Genomic DNA, 9,220 nt, shown 5'->3' on the forward strand with positions numbered 1-9,220 from the left:
CCGGATATCCTTGGCATTATCTTACGAGATGGCCACGACCAGAGCACGGGGTGTAGGCGTACACCCGACGTGTATAACTCTTTAATGTGGTGTGTCATTTAATCTCTAGCCCGGACAGCAGATCCCGGGCCACCAGAGATACGAGTGCATGTAAATCGTTCACAAGTTTATATTATATAATTATCCCAAGTTAATAAAAATATTTATGCCTTGTGCATTTAAATCAATTTTTATCATTTTCAAAATGAGTCAGTCGATTTGTATTTACCAGTGTAAACTGACGTATTTTTCCCAAAAGGTTAAGTGCAGGTACTATACGGAATAGGCTGGTTGTTTCCTAAGAGCGTCCACTATAGTCTCGCAAACTCGGACGACAATTATCTGTTGAACTATTTATTTCTACTTTTATTTGATCCGCCTGTGGATCCATTTCAACTACTGTGATATTTATTATTACACTTTATTTAAAAGTTGAAATGTTTCTTTTCTGCTTCCGCTGTGCATTATTATATTGTGTTGATTGTCTATGACGATGCCAACTACGTCACTGTACCCCACACCGGGCCCACCGGTGACACGTGGAAATCGGGGTGTGACAGAGAAGATGAAAGAGCCACAAAAGAACTCATCAAGTTATGATCCGGGTTATCATTCATTGACTTCAAAAGCTAGTTCTGAAGAAGCTGAGGAGATTTTGTGTAACATTGCTCTCAAATTGAAGGCTCCAATCAAGTCCAAATCGAAACCTGAATATAGATTCGTGATCACCTCGTTGAAGGGATCACAAGGTATGTAAATTTTAGTGTTTTTGATTCAACTCAAGTTCTAGACAAACTATGAAAAATCGAAATTGAGCTTGATTTTATGATGTATAGATGAAACTTGTAATGAAAACAAGTTTAAGAACAAATACTAGTTGATAATTGCAGAAATCATGTCAAAAAAATTATGAAATTTATAAGAACCCATTCATGGAATAAGTGGGTTTTGCAAAATAGGCTGAATACTAGAATTTATAATTATCATAAGTGATATTTCTTGGTATCTATTGTAACAACCCGCACTTTTGTGCGTAGTTACTACTCGATTATACTCGTTACGCCTAGCACCAGAGATTCGGATCATAATGTAACAATATCAGGTACATCGCTATATCGAAGTATAATCGAATAATTACGCATATTTTATCACCATTACAAAGCTATTTTCGCAAATAATAACGCTCACGATGACGTTGAGTGAGGACCTATTCTACCCTCCTCGATGATCGTGAGGTGTCGAAAACATAAAACAAACGCCAACAAAGACTACCGGGTGAGTACCATGTCTCCAGCCATCATGACGATGATGGCAATACGAGCAAGTAGTACCCCGATAATCATTGTGGCATATCACATCGAAGAACGCACTCGAAGGCACGCGTAACTCGATCATCGCACCGAATATTGGTTATATAGATACGTATATACGACCCTTTTGTAAGTAATTATGATAAATAATTAAATAATAATATAAATATATGAAAATATGGCCCAAACAGTCGAAAACGCACCAAAAACGAGGGCCAAGGGCTTCCGTACGGACGGGCCAGCCAGTTTCTAGTTAAATAAAAATCAGACCCGCTAGGTGTTCGTTAAAATGCCTAAGTGAGGGTTAATATGTTAAGGATTGGATGAAAACGCATATTTGATAATTTAGTGAATTATGCGTTAATAATTATGAAAAGAGTTCCAAATTGAATGTGAATTGAACTCATTAGGCAAGGAATCCGGATCGTCGAGTGGACAAGCCGGAGGAGATACGCGTTTGTAGGGTGCGCTTTAAAGGTACGTGACTTGTTGTCTCGTTACATTTATATAGATAAACCTAATTGTAGATATGTTTAATATTGATATGGCGAAAATGATGGCGTTTGGTATGTCCATGAAGTGGTGTAACTCACTCGACAACCAAACGGGTCAAACTAGTTAAATGAGTATGTTGTTAATGTCATTGTTTAAAATAGACGTGTTGGAATGTCAATGAAGTGATGTAACTCACTCGACAAATCCAACGGGTTAAATAATGGTCGAATTGTTAGCGCTTGAAACAACTTAAACATCATTCGTTAAATTTGGGTTACAAAGCGTAAACCATGGAATGGAAGTGATACGTTAAGGTTAACAAGCCCGGGAATGGGTAATCATGGTGAGAAACCAACATTGATGAATTATGTAAGTACGCGACCTATGGTTTCGTATATTATGTTTATTTATTTATTCTAGTTAGTTGAATCAGAATTTAGACAAAGAGGAAAACCCGTTAAGTCACGGAAGTGACGAAGTGCCTTAGACAAATAAAACGGGTCAAAACATGTGTTAGAGATAGAGTTGGAATGTCTTGAAATGGTGATCTCCATTCGGCATCCAAACGGGTCAAAACAAGTTGAGTTGTAAATGTCGAAGTAATTGACCATCACTCGTTGATTGGTCTTAAACAAAGCGTAAGCCGTGAAGCGGACATGCTAACTAGATGCAAAAACATGAACCCTTGTAGAGGGATTAAAGCTCGGAGTTTTTACTTATCAAATGATTTAAGAAAGCATGGGAACGAAACTGTTAAGTCAGGGGAGCTCCATGCTAACTAGATCCATACCTCGACGAAGGCCTCCATTTCGAATTTCTAGTGGAGCTCTCGGATTCATTCGATGAGCACAACCATAATTAGGAACGAAACTGTTAAGTCAGGGGTGAAACCCGTACCTTAATGAACCGTTCCACTCTCTAAAATAGTTTTCAAAAGCTCTCACCAGGACTCGACCATCACAATGACTCAAGCCACACGATGACTAGGAGGACGAATGCCACAAGCTGCGTCCCAGTGGAAGCATAAGTCTCCAAAGTCAACGCGCGTGCACGAATTCATTGGGTGTGATTGGGTTACCTTGGGTAGTCAACGCCTAAACACCCGAGGCACTCCGAGTACTTTACTAAGCCTATGACTCACCGGATTTTACGTTTTGATGAACTTAGTTACGTTTTATTTGTTTAACTACGATTTTCGCTCCCTGTTTTACAAAACGCACAACTCGCACAGCCATTGCAATCTAAAACAAAGACCGAATGTTCGCAACAAAACTAATGTCTAATTGCCCGCTTTTCTCTCGCATTCTCTCTCTCAACGCGTCCTCGCGCATTCTAAGCCATAATATGTGTGTGTAAGTATAAACTACAACTAACTATATCTACGTACAACCAAATTATTGTGTGAGAGTCTAGGAAGTTTCGTGTCTCCTATGTGGCTCCTATGTGAAGTCTATTTATATTGCACATTACAAGTTTCGATCGCGCTCAATCGCATCGTAAACTCAAAATCATTATGATCGAATTTCATTCCGAATCTCTCTCTCTCTGTCTATATGCCTTCCAACAACTCTATCTTGAAACGAATAGCTAGGAGAAGAGCCAAACGAAGCGCCGATAAGAGAATTGCCTCGCTTGTGACCAAGGAAGTGGTCAAGCTCATTCCTCAAATTGTCGCCCAAGTGCACTCTCTTAGCAACGCTCGAGCCGTGAAGGACTCTAAGATGGAAGAGCCGCAATCTACTTTCCTCTACAAACACTTCAAAGCCTGTGACCCGATGGAATTCACAGGTGAAAGAGGTGTGACCCAACTACTCCAGTGGTTCGATTCTATCGAAGTTTCCCTTCGTCAGAGTGGGTGTCCCGATAGTTTCTGTACTACTTGCGCCACCGGAGTATTTCAATCACTAGCACTCGACTGGTGGACCGCCGAACACAACAAACGTGGGATCTCCGCAGCTTACGCCCTCTCTTGGGACGAGCTGAAAGAACTCATGAAGGAAGAATACTGTTCTCCTCACGAAGTCCATAAGCTAGAAAACGAATTTTGGGAAATCAAGCAAACCGAAGGTGACAATGCTGGCTATACAGCAAGGTTTAAGCAGCTTAGTGAAATCTGCCCAAGTCAAGTCGACACTTCAGAAAAAGCCATTCCAAAGTACATCCGCGGCTTACCTGAGTGTGTGGGTGATTTTGTCGAAGCTGCAATACCTGCTACCATCGAAGAAGCCTACCGTTTAGCCGCAGAGATCAACAGCAAGCGAGTCCTGGACGGATTTTTTTCTAAGAAGCCTGTCAAACAAGCTCATAAGCAATCATCATCAACTCATCCGACGATTCCTCTGGCGAATCAGTCAATGGTTCGTCTGACAACTTCTCTGAAGATTCTTCTGAGGATTGCTCTGACAATGTTTCCGTTAAATCACCAGACGAATCCGCCGACAACACCGCATCATCCCGAGAAGATCAACCCGACCGCAAACAAAAGACCGTGAACCCAGACTCTGCAACAACTGGACTGTTGCAACCAGAACCTCTCCGAGCAGTCCTGGTTCAACAGAAGCGTGCTTACAATGGGCCTCATCCCCTGTGTTTCACGTGCACGTATCATCACCCGCCAAAAGCAAATTATCGCTATTGCACAAATTGCAACTGGTATGGTCATCATACACAGCACTGCCGCACGGGACCGCAACCTTGAGGAATTTCAGCAACGACCGCAGCCCCCCCCAGAAGGCCTCCACAGCAACGTTATCTTGCTTCTAATGTTGTTGTAATAATACGACTTATCGCTATCGTTTTCTTTTATGTGTGGAACTCATTTCATCTATCGTCGCATGTGGATTCTATTTCTCTTAAACTCGAGCACCATCTAAACGCTAGCACTATGTACTATACGATGTGTTTTACCCGTACAACACTCTTAGGACGAGGTACGATAGACGTGCAAGGAACAACTACTCGCGGGTGCACACGGGATTACCTTGGTCAGTGCACGGAGTTCGTAGTGAAGTTTTAATGGTGCCATAACGTTTAAAAGCATGGTCAAGGGTCTTGGCCATGTCAATAAAGCGTGACACCAAAGCACGGGGCATAAGTAGTAGGGGTAACGCAAGGTGTGCTTTACCATACTACCGAAGCTTCGTGAAGAAAGTGCCATGCGGAGTTGGACGTTATTAGACCTATTATAATATTATGATTATTTTGACACAATACAAATCGATCGCAAGGCGTAACAAAACTAAGTCGCATCACTACGAGACTTCACGCAAGTCTGCGTACGCAACGCAATTGCCACATCGATGGACTTGGGTAAGTTCACCCCGAAGAGCAATTGGAGCAACGCAAGACTGATCGTAAGTCTATAACGCAACTCGATCGCTTATCAATCGTCGTAACCCAGTGTGCCATATCAATGTTTCATATGATCGAACTACTCGCACTCACGACTCGATCTAGCATCCTATTGCTTGGACCGAGGGAACGAAATTCTATCTGTGTCTTATCGGCGTGCGTGACACCGCCTCACGAAACAGAGGTAATATGGGCAAAACATGGTGGATACGCCGCTGGTACTTCCTATATATAAGTGTTTTAATCATATTAACAAACTTTTGTGGGAAAGTGCCACGTAGGGGCTCGATGTAAATTATTTTTCTGTACTGTTAAAGAAAACCAATTTTTATAAAATTTTGAACCGTTGGACAAGTGAAATTTTCTTACGACATGGAGGGAACATCAAATCAGTTCAGCTCTGTGCCCAATGGAAGTTTCATAAGTCCAGTATTTCCTTAAAACTTTTGCAATGACGAAAAGAAATCTTCCCGAGAACGATCGTTCGACAATCGAGTTTCAGCTCGAACCCACGTTGTAGGAAAGCTTTCTTAAAACTTATTTTGCCGCCGAATTCTTTTAAAATGTATGACCCAAAATCTGTTATCAAACTAAAAAAAAAAAAAAAAACTCTTCCCATAGCGCTGGTGTGGACATCGACGCAATTAGCGCCGCGCCATGAGGGGATTTTCCTAAATATCTTCGAAGATTGATCGATTACCGGTAAGTTTACAACGCTATGGAATCGCTTTTGTGTGTGTTCGCTTTTGGTTGTCCGAATTGTATTTTCTCACCGCTCTCACTCGTCGAATCTTAATCGATCGCTCGCTCATCTAGACGCTTTTAATCGCTACCTTCATTCGCATCAACTCTTACGAACCTACTAATGGATTAATTTCGGCACGAAATTTCCTAAAGCAGGGGAGACTGTAACAACCCGCACTTTTGTGCGTAGTTACTACTCGATTATACTCGTTACGCCTAGCACCAGAGATTCGGATCATAATGTAACAATATCAAGTACATCGCTATATCGAAGTATAATCGAATAATTACGCATATTTTTTCACCATTACAAAGCTATTTTCGCAAATAATAACGCTCACGATGACGTTGAGTGAGGACCTATTCTACCCTCCTCGATGATCGTGAGGTGTCGAAAACATAAAACAAACGCCAACAAAGACTACCGGGTGAGTACCATGTCTCCAGCCATCATGACGATGATGGCAATACGAGCAAGTAGTACCCCGATAATCATTGTGGCATATCACATCGAAGAACGCACTCGAAGGCACGCGTAACTCGATCATCGCACCGAATATTGGTTATATAGATACGTATATACGACCCTTTTGTGAGTAATTATGATAAATAATTAAATAATAATATAAATATATGAAAATATGGCCCAAACAGTCGAAAACGCACCAAAAACGAGGGCCAAGGGCTTCCGTACGGACGGGCCAGCCAAACGGCTGGGCCAGTCGATCGGACGGGCCAGCCGATCGGCTGGGCCGCCTGATCGAACGGGCCGGCCGATCGGCTGGGCCGACCGATCGGACAGAACAACCAACCGGCTGGGCCGCCCGATCGAACGGGCCAGCCGATCGGCTGGGCCGCCCGATCGGACAGGCCAGCCGATCGGTTGGGCCGGCCGATCGAACGGGCCAACCGATCCGGCCCACCTTTCCTCCTTTTCCCTCCTTCCTTGCCTATAAATACCCTTCTTTCACCCCAAAACACTGGTTGTTGCTGCTGCTACTCGACCAAGACGTTCCAGCCCCTTAATCTCTCGATTTCTCACGATTCTTGTAAGTTTTCAACTCAAATCTTGTACTTCCTTGATCTACTAGTGGGAATGCCCGCGCTTTGCTGCGGGTACTTACTCGTACATCATAATCAGGTCATAATTTCCACCTCTACTTCCTTTGATAGAAACTAAATGAAAATTTTCAGGAAAAAATCATTATTCGTACATCGCAATCTTCCAAATTGAGTTTACAATATTCTCATTCTCTATTTCATAACCTTTTATTTATGACCATCAAACCAGATGCTAAAAAAAATAACAAACAAAAAAAATAACTTAGATCACCACTGAAATAATATCAGTACTCATATATGAGACACTAATAATATCCTAAAAAACATAAAAGTTTAGAGCCAATTATGTTTCAGGTCGACCAACCCGGTTTGTCCTGTATCCAAAATTTCAACGGTAGTAGTAGATGCCAGGAACAGTACTTGAACAGTGAAGTGAAACTCATGATGAACCGTGCCCAAACAGTCAGCTACTTCTGTTGCCGCCTTTACGTGAACCCTGTCGAACAAGTACGTCAAGAATAAGGTTTGAAGATCAAACCCAAGACCGTCTGGGTTGGCTAGGTTCTAACCCAGAGGACCATTTACTGTCCTTGAGGAGAACACATAACCACGGCATGCTAATATGACAAAACATATTGTGTCAGCGGCTACGATTGAAAGTAGTTCCCCTGTTAGAGTGGCCGATTTTGTCTAACGCAAAGCTGACCTTTAATGGTCTTCCTAAAAAAAGCATGTGGTTTAATAAACCATGTGGTTACAAGCTAAAACACATTTCAAGATTTTTGTTTTTTGGTAAAAGGGTATTTACAAACCTTCCCATTCATGGCATCTTTAGCTGAACGTGCTTTATATTCGCTTGAGAAATTTACAAACCTGAAACCTCTTGACCTGCCATTATCTTTATAATACATGATCCTTACTGCATATAATAAACAACTCAACCAACTTCATGTACATGTAAAACCTACCAATATACCATTCAAGGCTGTCAACCACTCAAAACCAATTACATCTAATCACTTCAACTTAATTAGACATATATCATTTTCTTATTATTTCATGCGTTCGAACTAAAAAAAGAAAAGCAAGTTAATTATAATCACCTAACCCATTAGTTCCCTGGCATTTAGACTTGAATAAGTTAACTTGATAAATATGATCCATAAAATAAAAACGATTTGATGACCCCTTGAACCTGCACTGTTAACGAAATTGAGGGCCCGTTGGAAGTATCTCAAGATGGCACCATCAAGTTCGAAGAAAAAGACAGGATCGATTACGCTGTAGTAACTGGGTGTGAGCATGTACCGTTTCTTTTTACGTTCAAAGAACATGTAGCATCGGGTAAACCCGAGAGCTTCGATGGGGAGCTTCTAGTGCCATGTTATATAGTATATACAAACTTAACTTACCTAGTCTCCAAGTTCTGATTAATAACATGTTGAAAAGAACTTCCATCATACTCACATGTAACAGATGGAACTTTTTCTCTGCGTGATGACCATCATCACAAAATTAATTCACCAAGAACATTCCAATCTGAATCATTCAAAAAGAAACAGAACACAACAGCATTAATCACAAGTTCATAACGACTTCCACTATCATCAACTAACTGGTGCAAAAATGCAAGAAAGTGAAGTATGACAAACCTTACAAAGGGGACACTTTACCAAGGATTATTGAAGGGAATGCGTACTCGGAACAAATTTCACCCATTGAAGGATGCAATTGTAGCAAAACTTATCTGCAAAATAACAAATAACTCATTTTGACCCATTACTCCTTCATAAAATCAAAATTGCGAAATATGCTTTTGACGTTTGTTTTAAAAAAATCTACTTCTGATGGCCAACTCGTTACATTACCACACCCGCTCATTTTACCACCTTTAATGGAGACGTGTTTAGTGTAGATATTTATAAATATAAAATTCTTAGACCCGAGGTTAATATCATAAAGATGTACGTATACGTGATTTATAGTGAATACACAATATGATCTTTTCTAAATTAACATATACCTGAATTAAATGGTTTGGTAAATAGACATGAGAATAGTATAACGACATGAAAATATATTACGGGAATATAGAAGATACATGTCTTAGATGCTAAACAAACCAAAAGTACACAGCTAAATAGACATGAGAATAGCGTAAAGACATGAAAATATATTACGAAAATATAGAAGATATACGTTGGCTTGGATGAAAGTGG

The sequence above is a fragment of the Helianthus annuus genome, chromosome 16 (genome assembly GCF_002127325.2).
Source record: "Helianthus annuus cultivar XRQ/B chromosome 16, HanXRQr2.0-SUNRISE, whole genome shotgun sequence".
In the NCBI taxonomy this organism is placed as follows: domain Eukaryota; kingdom Viridiplantae; phylum Streptophyta; class Magnoliopsida; order Asterales; family Asteraceae; genus Helianthus; species Helianthus annuus.